The 14,356-nt window shown below is 40.8% G+C and overlaps 1 protein-coding gene across 1 annotated transcript in view; it reads right to left on the bottom strand.

The window, feature by feature from the left end:
* LOC145470678 (uncharacterized) overlaps nt 1-14,356 on the bottom strand; it is a 30,631-nt gene that overhangs the window by 14,772 nt on the left and 1,503 nt on the right. The gene's annotated exons all lie outside the window — the stretch shown is intronic.

Below are 14,356 nucleotides of genomic sequence, written 5' to 3'. Positions count from 1 at the left end.
TCGGTATATCTGCAAAGCCAAAACTATCATTCTAACAGATATTGTTTCAGTCTAACACGTGTTTTTTATGTTTCAGGAAAGTGTCCGAAATTTTTGCCCGAGAAAAGTGTCTAAAATTTTTTTGGAGGGTGTAGGTTCGCAAGCATTCTTGAGATATGAGAATGGTATAATTTCCAGAAGATTCTTGGACTATATTGTGGTTAATTAGAGTGTCATTCCGTTCCCATAACAGTAGTACCCCATGAACACAAAGGATTTCCTGTGTAGGTCTCTAATTCAGGCTTTGGCTTTAAAATTGTTTTGGCGATGTCCACGGAACAATTAGCGAAAATGTATTGAAACTGAAGAAGTAAAAAACAATCTGTAAAAAGAATAAATTGACGGAACGAAACAGCTTAGGTGAGGCTGGAGTCTTTCTAAATGGAAAAGTATATGGTTTTTACTGAAGTAACAGACAAATGGCTGTACAAAGAACCTGTTGTTAGCACAGGGGAAAAAGATTTTCTTGGGAATATATTTTGAATATATGTAAAAGAGGAAATCGTTTAAATGAAACAAATCAGTGGGCTTTTAGTTTTTTACCTTTTTATTTATTTCTCTGCAACACGTCCGCGACGCACAAAAGACCAGACGTTCTGTCAAACGCTAAGACTGTGGGTCTTAACTCTCTTGGTTTAACAGTGGGAAATTTTTAGTACACATAAACCGTATTAAAAAAATAACAATAAATTTACCATATTTGACATGAAGAGCGCGACCTCGCGTGATACTAAATCAACTGAAGAGAATGAGTAACCGTTTAATTCAGTTTATTTACTTTAAAGTTTTACAGCTGATTTACATTGACCTTACAAAGCTTACAACACTTTAAACAAAAGCACGGCGAATCTTATCTAATGGCCTCCACACAATCGAGGCCACCTTTCAACAACACCAATTTCCTTTTTTTTTTTTTTGGTCCTCAGGGGGCCCGCGCCAAAGGACAACAAGCATTGAGTCTCGCCTGGCTTGAAAGTCATATACGCCTCATGCCCCGTCCACACTATGCCGTAGAAATTTGAAAACGGAAGTTTCACTCTGAAAACGCATCAAATGGTTACGGCGAAAATACGCCGGAGGAATTTAAAAACGTAACAGTCACCGGTCATTTTGGATTTGCGTTTGAAGAAAACTCATCCAGGAAAATCACATGATTATTGTGACGCAATCGTTTTCGAAAAGCTCTGTTTTCAAAATGTTTTTCCGTTCACGCGGAAACGAAGAGCCGGCGTTTTCCAACTCGTCCGATTTGAAAAGAGTTTTCGAAAAGCTTCGTTTTCGTGACGGATTAGTGTAGACGGCAGGGCTAAACGTAGAAATAAAGCTGCGTTTTCAAATTCCTCTGGCGCAGTGTGGACGGGGTCTCAGTGACTCTCTTAAACTCTTGCATGGCCACTCTCGTGCGTTATCGGTGACTCTCGTCAACCTTCGTGCGTTATCGGTGGCTCTCGTCAACCTTCGTGCGTTATCGGGGACTCACGTTCACCCTCGTATATTCCTATCGAATTTGAACCTGCTCTAATTTTTCTAGCCAGTCACGAAGAGTTTTCTCCCGTTTTGCCCACACTCGCTGAGAGTTGAAAAAATACCCTCGTGTATCTCTCGTGATCAGAAGGCGACTGTCGTTTCTGTCGTTGTCATTTGGCCCGGGCTTAAAGAGAGATTCCACTAAATAAATAATGAATAAATGATACTAATTTTATTTTAATGTCAATGTGTTAAGCTTGATAAAGCTAAACACTACAAAAAGGTATTGAATAAATGCTGATGACTGCGATGCCTCTTGGAGTTTTACGTTTACAGCTATTTCAGTCGACGTTGTCAGATGAAAGCGTCAAGTCTTCGCGACAAGACCGAACAGTAGTCAGGGTATTTGTCGAAAGTTTGCATGTTGGTGTAGAGGAAATCTACGAATTTGTATCTTTGCTCGTGAAGTATTAGCAAGGATACAATAGATTTTCCACTCATTAGACCATTTTTCTGTAGCTTTTCTTTCACTATTATAAGACGAACTTTGGTTAAAAATTCTGAAATTAAGTGTGGCGAAAAGAACATTGTTTCCAGACGTCTGAAGAGAAAGAAAGCTTAAAGCTTTGCTCCGACCGCGTTAATTGAAATAGCTGTATACTGCAAACTTAAAACTCCGGCGGAAGTTTAAACCTCATGAAGCCAGCTCGCAAAACTTCCGTTCGCTAACTAAGAGGGTCCAACATAGGTTTTTTCAATCCCGCATCCCGCTAGTATTTTTGGCTCAATCGCACCATCCCGCCCGGGTCGGAATGTTTATCTCGATTCCGCCTGATAAAGAGTCGTAGTTCCTCCATGTAACGACTGTAATGTGTAATTTACCTTTTTACATTCCGCATCCCGCCGTCGATCTCGCATCCCGCCGTCGCTCTTAGGACTATCTCGCATCCCGTCTGTCAAAAAGAGCAAATCCCGTTCCCACCGAAATATTTTTATCCCGCATCCCGCCATTAAAAGTTCTGTCATCCCGTATTCCGCCTTCATTTTTGCTCTCATCTCGCATCTCGCGAAACCTATGTTGGGTCCCTCAACTAAGTGGTTAAATGCAGAACCTTTGTAAATAAAAAAAAATAAATGTAACAAATAGTGCTTTCATAGCACTTTTCATAATTACTACTCAGAGCTACAATCCTGGACAAAAGTAGTGGGGACACTTGAGCTGGATCACGTATCTCCTACCCCCTCTAATCAATGTTGGAAAATGTTACGTTTTTTCAACAAAAAGGGAAAAAATCACCTGATTATGAACATTGTAGGTTGGGAAGGGGAGAACTTGCTTCGTGTCCCAACTTTTTTGTCTGGGATTTATCGTTTTCTAATCAACCATAAATTACAGAACTTTGGAAACTTGGCCAAAAGTTTCCAGATAATACAAGTTATATTAAATGAAAGCTGCATTTGCGAAATACCAACTGAATTCCGGGAGCAAAATTTAATGGAACGTAGATATTTTTGAAAAGTAGGGAATACCTGGCGAGCGAGGTTTTTCTTTTCCCCGGAAATTCCGCAAAATGTTGTTCCATTCGCAACTGGGATTTCCAGAAATTAAAAGCGGAAGTTTTGGCCGAATATGAATTCTCACGAAAGAATGATCGGCTTTTACAGTCGACTTCGTTATCCTTGACCAAGATACTACAAAATATACGTGTACCTTAGTGCCAACCGTTTTCCTACGACATGGGAAAACGGAATTCAAACTTCCAGTTTCGTTTTTCGTTTACCCACGTCATCGGAAAAGGGAATTCGAACTTTTATTTTCGGTTTTTCGTTTTCCAACTATATTGAAAACGAAACTGGAACTTCTATTTTCGTTTGTCGTTTTCCCACGACTTCGTACAACAGAATTGCAATTGTCATTTCCGTTTTTCATCTTCTATTTTCGTAAGACATTGAAAACAGAATTTGAACTTCGATTTTCGTTTTTCGTTTTTGTGTTCTGTTATATTATCTCAAGACGTAGCCTATTAAGCAGGCGCTAGCCCCCTTTGGGCTGGTATATATTCTTTCCTCCCTTACGATCCTCAAAATGGACGTCATAGCTAACTATATGTAGCTGAATGTACATACATACGGAGTTGTGATTACAACAATTAGCGTAAAAAAAACTGTGCAGCTATATTTTTAGAAAACTAATATTAAGAATTTTTCAGCCCGCTACAAACCGCATCGAGCTGACTGTTAATAAAAGCCTTCTGTTTCGACTACCACGATATCGATATCGGCAAGGAAATGAAATTGTGCTTGTACTATCACAAATCACGGAATTAAATAGCTATTCAGGTACGACTATTAAGTCAAAAAGTTTCGCTACAAAGGCTTGTCATGATCGATTTGGAACATATACAGTTGAACCTCCGATATGGCACCCTCTACTTATCGACCGGTCAGTGTAAAACGAAGACTGCGGACTGACCGGGCATAAAATGCAGACTGACGGTAAAACGCAGACTGCAGACTACAGACTTTTTAAGTATATATCGACGGTGTTATTTCCATTATTGATTTCTAACCGGAAACAGGGTTATTCAGGCTAGTAGTGAAAGTTTGCAATGCTCCGGTTAGCCTAAATAACGCTCCGGTTTGCCTGCCAGTTACGGTTAGCTCTCAATGATGGAAACTACTCAGTTAAAAAGTCTACAGTCTGTATTTTACTCATGGTCTGCAGTCTGCATTTGACCCTCAGTCTCCATTTTACCGCAGTTGCAGTCCGCAGTCTGCAGTCTGCAGTCCGCAGTCCTTATTTTACACTGACCGGATATCGACTCTTCCATCTGCAACTGACCCTCTCTTCTTGATATCATGGCGACTGTGAAACCTTTTTACACTTACTGTGCAGCCCCATATCGGGTCTTGATTCCCTCGAGAAGGTCTTCATAACTATTATTTTCGTCAATGAGAAAACGGCGAACAAAGACTTCATCAAGGATGTGGTTTCCAGGTCTACTGTTGTTAGCGACAGGAAGAACCAACATTCTTCTGTGGGTTCATGTATACAAAAGTGACAAAAACACATAAACGAAAAACGACAATCGATGTTCAAATTCCGTTTTTCAATATCTTAAAAAACGAAAGACGAAAAAAGGAAATAACAATTAGAATTCTGTTGTCCAAAGTTGTGGTAAAACGAAAAACGAAAACAGAAGTTGGAATCCATTTTCAATGTAGTAGGAAAACGGAAAACGAAAATGGAATCTCGAATTCCTTTTTCCGATCTCGTGAGTAAAACGAAAAACGAAACTGGAATTTCGAATTCCGTTTTCCCCTGTCTTGGGAAAACGGCTGTCACTAAGGTACACGCATTCTACAACTTGCACCTTTTGTTATTAAAATTATGACAGGTTTTTTTCGTTTTCTGCAGGAAATATTTTTTTGCATGGAATTAGTATTATTATCCGTGATCATACCAAAAACCATTTACAAATTTGATAGTTTTGATACTTTTTCTAAAAGACCACTCAATTTGTATGAAAACTTATCTACTTTGCTAGATTTCTTCTACTCTGCTCTAATGTTACGTTAAGTAGCCATAGTAACTCAAGAAGTCTTACTTGAAGGCTAAGGGCTTACACAAAATTGACTCTGCAAAGTTTAACATTAAAATTAATGTATCGATGAAAGTGTAGCATAGGCAAGTTGCACTCTCATGTGGTACGTTCATCATACTATACAAGGTGGTTCTAACTTTTAAGTCTGTGGATGAAACCCTAGTGTGTGACCATTCAAATGAAAGCTGTTAAGCAGTACTTTCATGTGGTGCTGTTTAATATGTTGTAGAAGGTGGTTCTTAGTTTTACGTCTGTAGATGAAATACTAGTGTGCGATGATTCCGGTGAAAGCTATTGAGCAGTATTTTCATGTGGCACTGTTTACTATGTTGTACAAGGTGGTTCTAACTTTTAAGTTTGGATCAAATACTAGTGCGTGACCATTCAGATGAAAGCTACTGAGCCGTGATTTTTATGTGGTTCTAACTCTAACATGTAACCCAACAGTGTGACCGGCACGACTAACTCCAAATAATATCAAGGGATTTGGAAAAGTTTAAACCGAGACCGTTCTTGTATCATGGATGACAATGTGGCATGAGTTTCGTACGCCAATCGCTTGTCGTAATTACAATTTACACAATACCATAATATTTACAAATACCATAATAATTCGATTTAGGGCCCCGGACGCCTGTTTAATTTTGGTAGCTCAAAGGTGGGGGGGGGGGGGGAGGGGGAGGGGTGATTTGGGCTTATTGGATGGCGGGCGCTCTTTAGGAATGGGATTGAACAGTGACGGGTAAAATCACTTGACAACTGTAACAAGCGGGCCTTGATAAGTCCAATTCAATGTCTTTGGTAATATTACGCTCAGATTAGAAAGCGGACTACATCATTCAATCGTCTAATCAGTGTTTACTATGTCAATGTCTTTAATTCCAATTTCACAATGGTGCCTCTTGTTAGAATAGGGGACGTGTATTAGAAAAGGACAATGAATAGGGAGGACTTGTTAGAAAGGGGACGCTTTTTGGAAGGAGAAGGCTGAATCGAATCATTACGGTATTAAAAGAGAGTTAGCATGTTCTGTTCTCAATCACCTATTTTGTAAAACACATGTAAGGCGGTTGTAAGGCGGCGCTTATTGGAGAGAGTGCGCTAAATCAAATTATTGCGGCATTAAAACAGAGTTAGCATGTTCTGTTTTTAATCACCTATTTCGTAAAACACTTCAATGTCAGTAGGAGTGAAATAAAAGACTCCAGTGAAAAACCCACAGTTACCAGTTGAATATCCTGAAGGAACGGAGTATGTATAGCCGCAATTGGTATACGAATTTGACTTGCTCAAAGCGTTGTCCGATATGTAGATGTCATGATTACCAAAAGTGGGTCCGTAGCTGGAGCAGCGATACATTGCGTATTGTTCATTTTGATACTGAGTCAGCTTGACAGGGTTATATCCATCATTGTTGTAAAGCGAGAACAGGAAAGCTTTACTGGCAGGAGTATAACCGCAACTAGAACCTAAATTAGAAACAAAAGTTTAACAATTCTGAGCATTTCGGTTGAAAAAAGAAACAGATATATACAGAAACCATATTGTATAAAGAGTTCTTTGGAACAGAACAACTACAGCAACAAAAATAAGTATTCAGCGTGGGGATCAGATCTGTTGGCAAAAGCGTTTAATTTGCGTTACGCGTGATAGAGCAGTTTTCAATTGTGAGTCGGCCGATAATCAGAAAATTAGTTCTTTTTCCCTACGGTTTGAGATTGGCTGAGTAGTCCAATTGGTAAGCAATTGGTTTAGTTTTACGACACTCAATTGAAAACAGCTCTAACACGAAAGAAGTTAGTGGATTTATATACCCGGTTTATATACCTTCTTGACGTCTGAATTTTCAAATGCGTGAAATGAGATCGCGACGTTCTGGTTTACAGCCGGTGAGATAACTGTTTTTGAAGCCGAAGAAGAGTTTTAGTTGAAACAAGACTGATAAGCAAGTGAGAAGCCCGGAGACTGACAGAGAGAGGTCGATTTTCTGGAAGCTTTTGATGGTTTACAACAGGACATACTATAGAAAATTCTCCGAGCTCAGCTTCACTACTCTGATTTTGTGAAATATCATGCAACTGGGTCTTATTCCGTCAGCATTATCTTTTCGGAAGCCTAGGAAACCAAACGGTCGTATCTAACTACAGCCAACCGCCGTAGTTTGGAACCCCGGCGGTTCTATACAAAGGACAGAGAACAAACATTGGGTACTGGCTCGAACCAATTTCTACTTTTTTTTTCGTCTTCTCAGTGCAAGATATTAAATTACAGTATTTAGAGAGGAAGCCACGTCAGCCTTAGCTGGTTTTCATGCGGGTCCTCTATCCTGGTCGAATTGGAATTTGGAGATGTTGGTTTTTGTGGAGGGAGGAAAACCGAAGAACCCGGAGAAAATCCTCGGAGCAAGGCGAGAACCAACAACAAACTCAACCCACGTATGGCACCGTGCCGGAATCGAACCCAGGCCACATAGGTGGGAGGCGAGCGCTCTCACCAATGCGTCATCCCTGCTTCCCAAATAAGCACCTTTATAACAAGCTCTGCGTCATACTTATTAAAACAGGATATAACAGCCGAGACACTGCCCCTTTAAGTCTCAAGTCTTTGAGTCTTAAGGAGACGATAGCTCTAATTGACAATTAGATTATGAGCTCAAGATTTCTTTGAGGTGATAGTTGAGGTTATGATCCAATTGCTTTACTAGAATTCTGACTGAAATTTCCTTCAAATAATGATTCCAATTATTTTCGGTCTAAGCATTAAACTTCACCCTTTAGAGAATTCGTGCGGACTGAATTGTCAATTTGACATTTGCAGTTGTGTCCACGCGTACTTAACAATTACAAATTTCGAGCATTTTCAATTTAAGAAACTGTAACTGCCATCCTTTTAGTCTTCTCAAAAATTGGATTATCCATTTGTTTCTAGATGTTCTTTCAAAACTTCGGATAGTGTACAATGGCTCAGCGAATCAGATTACAGCATTTGCATTAGTATACTAGTAGTAGAATGATACTTACTGTGCCAGGACACGTCGGTATATCCACCAAATATGTAGCTGCCGTATTTAATGATGGTCACAGTGGGTCCCTTTCCATCACAGTTGCTGTGGAATATCGATGCAGCCGAGCCGTCTGTCTTGGCATGCCAGCAACGCACAAATCGATCACGCCCTGGACTCAGGAGGACTGGGTCTAAGAAGGACAACAACTTCCCCAAGTATTGGTTGTAATCGAGACCGTCGAGAATGACGGACACACTTAGGCCTGGATAGAGGAAAGAGCATAAAACCGGTATGTTTAAGTATCAAAGTCGTCTTTTTGAGGTTTGCTCAATTCATTAAATCGCCAGAGTGATCAAGATCTAATTTCTCATCACAATACCAATACATTATCAAGCATACAGGTAATGAAAATAGTTGAAATCATCTGCTAAGTGGAGCCGTCTTGATTTACCAGCAAATTCTCAAAACTGTATGGCTCTCAGTAACAGGAATTAACAGTTTGCACTGAAAAGGCTAACAGTGATATGTTCTTTTTCATTTCGTTCATGAATTAAACGATTGGTTACCTGCATATCAGCAAATATCTCATGGTTCGATTTAGTGACCCGGGCACTTATTTTATACTTTTGGTAACTCAAGGGAGGGTGCTAATTGGAGAGCGGGAGCTTATTAGGGACGGCGCGCTTATTTCTTTCTTTTTCTCTTCAACATAAACATGGAAATGTGATAAGGCATTTGAATGGACAATAACAATTACTTTTCACTTGAGAATTTTAACAATAGAGGTTCGCATAACCATAACACCATTTGCCTGTTTAGACCAAGTCGATGCGTTAAATCATACACTCAAGAAAGAAATGCATTAGTCAATTCCAGCTGTGCCCATGCTGCCCCCCCCCCCCCAACAGGCCTTCCCCCGGGAATTAGGTTATTTTGAAAACAACCTGGAAATGCCGTACGGCTGGAACAAACCAGTTGATCAAATGCCCCGGGGTTGTTTTCGTTTCTCATGTTACTTTCAGTACAATCAAAGCCAATTCAGGCCAAATTAAAAGTCCTAGCAAGGTCTTTTTTTTTAACTTTAATAGCGAAGAAAAAACCTAATATAGCTTATTCCGTAGGATCTAGAGTCTTATTTATGTCCTATTTAGACGCATTCATTACGAAACTTACCGTATTTGCCGATAAACTGGTCATTAAAAGAAGCGACAATGCTGCATCACAGCCAATAGGAGGAAATGGTCACGAAGGCCGGTAAACATCGAAAAAGCGAAAAAAACAAACAAACAAACAAACAAACAAACAAAACAAAACAAAACAACAGGCTAAGATTTATGTTTGAAGGTCCTTGACCCAGGACATGTGTTGTTTTATGCTCATTGACTATGCTTGAATTATATAATCGCAATGCTGCTATTGGTTAATTGTATGAGCACACATAACCACCTTTTATATTTTGGCAGGTTTTGTGCTGGGTCAGCCCCCAAAGAACTTTGCCGGGTTTCCTTACCATTTTCCCTCCATTAACTATGGCTGCACGTAAGATAAAAAAGCGAGATGGTCAAATGCCCGAGGGTAATCAGTTGTGCAAGGCTGATATCCGACCCCCGGGATTGACATTGTGGAAAAATGCCCCACTATTGCGGGGCATGGGCACACATGGAATTAACTGATACATTGTTTACTTGTCTAATCAGTCTTTACTATCATCTCTTCGATGTCAAAGTCTTCACTGTCACTTTCGCAATGAGGGCACTTATGTAAGCCCGGGGGATCTGAGTGCGAGGAGACTCCCTTATATGGGCTATATAGGTACGCGCGGACCGAAAGATAGCGTTTTCAGCCGTTTTGGTCATAAATAGGGTATGGTGTTTGCACTTGAACTAGGTATGCTTTTTAGAAGAAGCTACTTTTTCAAGTCATAAATAGGATGGGAAGATCGCGGATTTTGGTCATAAATAGGGTAAGGGTTTTGGGAAGCGGACCGCGCACACCTCCACCCAATTTTTCTGGGAGTACCCCCCGGGGGTTGTAAGGCGGCGCTTATTGAAAGAGAGCGCTAAATCGAATCCTGATTACGGCATTAAAAGAGAGTTATCATGTTCTGTTTTTAATCACCTATTTCGTAGAACACTTCAATGTCAGTAGGAGTGAAACGAAAAATGCCCCCAGTGAAAAAGCTACAATGCCCAGCTGAATATCCTTAAGGAACGGAGTATGTATAGCCGCAAGTGGTATACGATCCCGAGTTGCTCGTAGAGTTGTCCGATATGTAGATGTCATGATACCCACCAGCACCAAAAGTGGGTCCGTAGTTGGAGCAGTGATACATTGCGTATTGTTGATTTTGATACTGAGTCAGTTTGACAGGATTATATCCATCATTGTTGTAAAGCGAGAACAGGAAAGCTTTACTGGCATAAGTATAACTGCAACTAGAACCTGAATTGGAAACAAAAGTTGTACACTTTCTAAGCATTTCGGTTGAAAAGAAAAACAGAAATAAAGCTACCATATATTGTAAAGTAATCTTTAGAAGAAAAGAAACAACAACAAAAAAACAAAATAAATAGGCAACGAGAGGATCGGATCTGTTGGCAAGGGCGTTAAGCGTGATATGCCTTGGTAGCGACTGAATTTTCAAATGAGTGAAATGAGATCGCGACGTTCTAGGTGGAAACTCTTTCTATAGTCGAAAAAGTGTTTTAGTTGGAGCAAGAAGATAAGCAAGGAAGAAGTCTGGAGACTGACAGAGAGAGATCGTCTTTCTGGAAGCTTTCGGTGGTTTACAACAGGACTTCTTATGGAAAATACACCTAATTCAGATTCACGACTCATACTTAGTAGAATATGATGCAACTAAGTTTTGTTCTGTCAGCGTCATTGATAAGCATGTTATTGGAAGATTGAAACAACAACGTAAAATGCTATACCTCCCAACCGGAATACGTTTTCCGATTGGAGGAAAAGGTGTCACGTGCGGTGGGTCAAAACTCACTAACTCTCCTGGGGCGAACAAAACTTACTAACTCCCAAGGGCGAGCAAAACTCACTAACTCCCTAGGGAAACAACAACTTAAACTTTCGACTCGCACATGATCAGGTTGTGCTCCTTTTAACCCCACCAAATTTATGTGCCAGCCGACGTCAGGCAAACATTTTTTTTGCTGTTTCTTTTTTCTTTTTTGAGTTGGGAGGTATACAAAACACTTCATGACTGGCCCAGCGGGAAATAGTGAGTTCTGTTTCCCCTCGACCTCAACGTTCTCCTCGACTTCGCCAACCTCGTTCCCAGGGTCTCTCATCTTACCACCCCCTAGAGCGAACGATTCGCTCCAGGAGGCGGTAAGATGACAGACCCTGGGAACGAGGTTGCGGCTTCGCCTGAGGGAACATTGAGGGTCTCAGGGATACAAAACTCACTGTTTCTCTTGGGGTCAGTCATTAAATGCTTAATGACCAAGTTCAGCGTATTCTGGAAAACGAACCGCACAGCCACATGATTTTCGAACTTAACGCTGGCTAGCATAATTATTGACAGTACGAGACAGACATACATGAAACTGGATTAACCAGAAACTTCATTTTTCAATCGACGTTCGAGGCCGTACTGTTGTGGTTGCCAAACCAGAATGGATATGCAATGGTAATATAAGTCGTCAGCACTTTCATAACGTAAGTCCAAATAAATTAGGTTTTCCTTGTTAGTAGAGCGTTCTCCATCTGCCAAATGCTTTCAGACACTTAAATAAAGTTTTTTCGTTCGTTCGTTTGTTCTATTGGTCATTCGTTTAATTTGTGCGCACGTTCGTACGTCCGTTCGCCCGTTCGTCCTTTCGTCTCTTCGTGCCTTCGTCCGTTCGTCCCTTTGTCCCTTCGTCCGTCTGTCCATCCGTTCGTCTATTCGTCTGTCCTTTTGTTCGTTCGTTCGTTCGTTCATACCTTCCTATGTTCGTACAGTTCGTTCGCTCAGTCAGTCCTCCGGATGCGTACGACCAAAGTGGACTGGTAAGATAGTTCCTTATTTTCACTTCTTTTGTATCTCATTCTCAAATGACCTTCCGCACTACAAGGAAGTCTCTTTGTCGGCAGTACATGAAGTGCATTGCTGCGAGCGATTTACTTATTCTGAAATGCGGGTGGCAAAGTGGGTGGGGGGGGGGGGGGGTTACCAATCACGCATCACGATGAATTTTTCTATTAAATCACGCATCACGGAGATTTTTTTTTCAACAATCACGCGTCACGTAAAAAGAGTAAGTACATCGCCAATTTTGTGGTGTGGGATTTTCCCCTCTCCAGACAGGCGGTCTAACTCCGCCCGCCTGTTTCTTTCCTTCCTCTATGACACAATCGGGAGCCTGTTCACAGGCTAAGTTGACAGAGATCTTATACGAATTGAGAAGACGTCTACGCTACCTTTGCCAAGCTTTGATGTACAGGCAATATTTGTGTCAAAGCTTTACCCCTGTAAATCCTTTTCTGATGTGAAGTTTATATAAAATAATTCATATATGAACTGCGGTTGTAGATGAAAGTGAAGAATATAAACTTCACATCATTTCACTCCTCACGGGAAGATATGAACTCAATTAACTGGCCTCGCTCCCAATGTGTGACTTCATAGCTCAGTTGGTAGAGCATCGCACCGGTATCACGGAAGTCACGGGTTCGAATCCCGTTGAAGCCCTGATTTTTTCAGGCTTCTTCTTTCCAATTGCTTAAATTGGAAAATTAACTGCGATTATCATTCTGCACTTTCATCTACAACCGCAGTTCATATATGAATTATTTCATATAAACTTCACATCATTTCACTCTTCACGGGAAGATATGAACTCAAGTAACTGGCCTCGCTCCCAATGTGTGGCTTCATAGCTCAGTTGGTAGAGCATCGCACCGGTATCGCGGAGGTCACGGGTTCGAATTCCGTTGAAGCCCTGATTTTTTTCAGGCTTCTTCTTTCCAATTGCTTAAATTGGAAAATTAACTACGATGATCATTCTTCATTTAAATCCTCTTCTGTTCGGCAACGCTTTTATGTCTGTGGATGACATAACGTGGCTTTTGAATTCAGTTAGGTCTTTATGACGACCTTCATTAAGTGGTTCACAAACTTTTTCCTTGTGTAGCCTCTCTCTGTCTTCTGGAGCGGCATAAAATGACACTTAACTCTAACGTCTCTTATCTTTTCAGCCGTTTGGAACCCTCCGGTTTTGAGACGACATTCTTTCAGACCTTAAATACGATGATTGATTGATTGATTGAGTGAGTGATTGCTTGATTGATTGATTGATTGATTGACTGACTGATTGATTGATAGCCGGTTTCGGATATGGTCTGATGCACTGCCAAAAATGATCGGTCGACAAAATGGACAAAAATAACTCTGAAGCTCATAGTCCTGGTGCAAAGCTTGACTGTTTTCAATTGACTTATTCCTATTCTGTCACAATTGTTTGGACCTATAGTACCGTGAAGATCCACGAAGATCAAAGACATCAGAAGCCCACGATTTATTGATCTCTTTTAAGATTCTATTTACTGTTTACTTTGAATGAATGGTATCGGTTGTAGTTGAAAGAACGTTCACTTATCACGGAAATCTAATTGGCAAATCACGCATCACTTGCTTGTAAAATAACAAATCATGCATGACGTTATGATGTCTTGTCCAGCGTCACGAGGCTAATTTGGTCCAATTCACGCGTCACGCTGCTAATTTTGGGGCCATCATGCGTCACGCAAGAACCCTTTGCCACCCTCTGAATTGAGCCCTCTAGCTTGTGAACTCCTCGTAGCCTGATTGAAACCGATTAAGTTAAGTTTTTTTTTAAAAAAGTTTGCTCAAGACGAAAGCTAGTCTGCTTAATGCGAGTCGGCGCCGCTAGATTAAGTTCTCGCAGTCCTACGCGGGTGTTTGGACAACCAGTCACAATATTTTTAGCCTGCGAACGCAGACGTATTTCCGGCTGTCGCTTGGTTCCGCCGAAAAATAACGTCTTCGAACCCGAGCCAGGAAACGATTTCTGTGACGTAATGACTTTTGTTTCTTCTTGGCTAATCAGATTCCATGATAGAATGAAACTCGAGTGCTCCTCGCAGCGAATACCTCGCGCAGTGGTTCTGGGGTTATTTGAGCTAAATTGTGATTGGCTTAGAATTCTTACGTCACAGAAATCGTTTTCTGGCTCGGGTTCGCAGACGTTATTTTTCGGCAGAACCAAGTGACAGCCGGAAA

Source organism: Orbicella franksi, chromosome 15 (assembly GCF_964199315.1).
Source record: "Orbicella franksi chromosome 15, jaOrbFran1.1, whole genome shotgun sequence".
NCBI classification, from domain to species: domain Eukaryota; kingdom Metazoa; phylum Cnidaria; class Anthozoa; order Scleractinia; family Merulinidae; genus Orbicella; species Orbicella franksi.
This window is presented reverse-complemented; position numbering and strand designations above follow the sequence as displayed.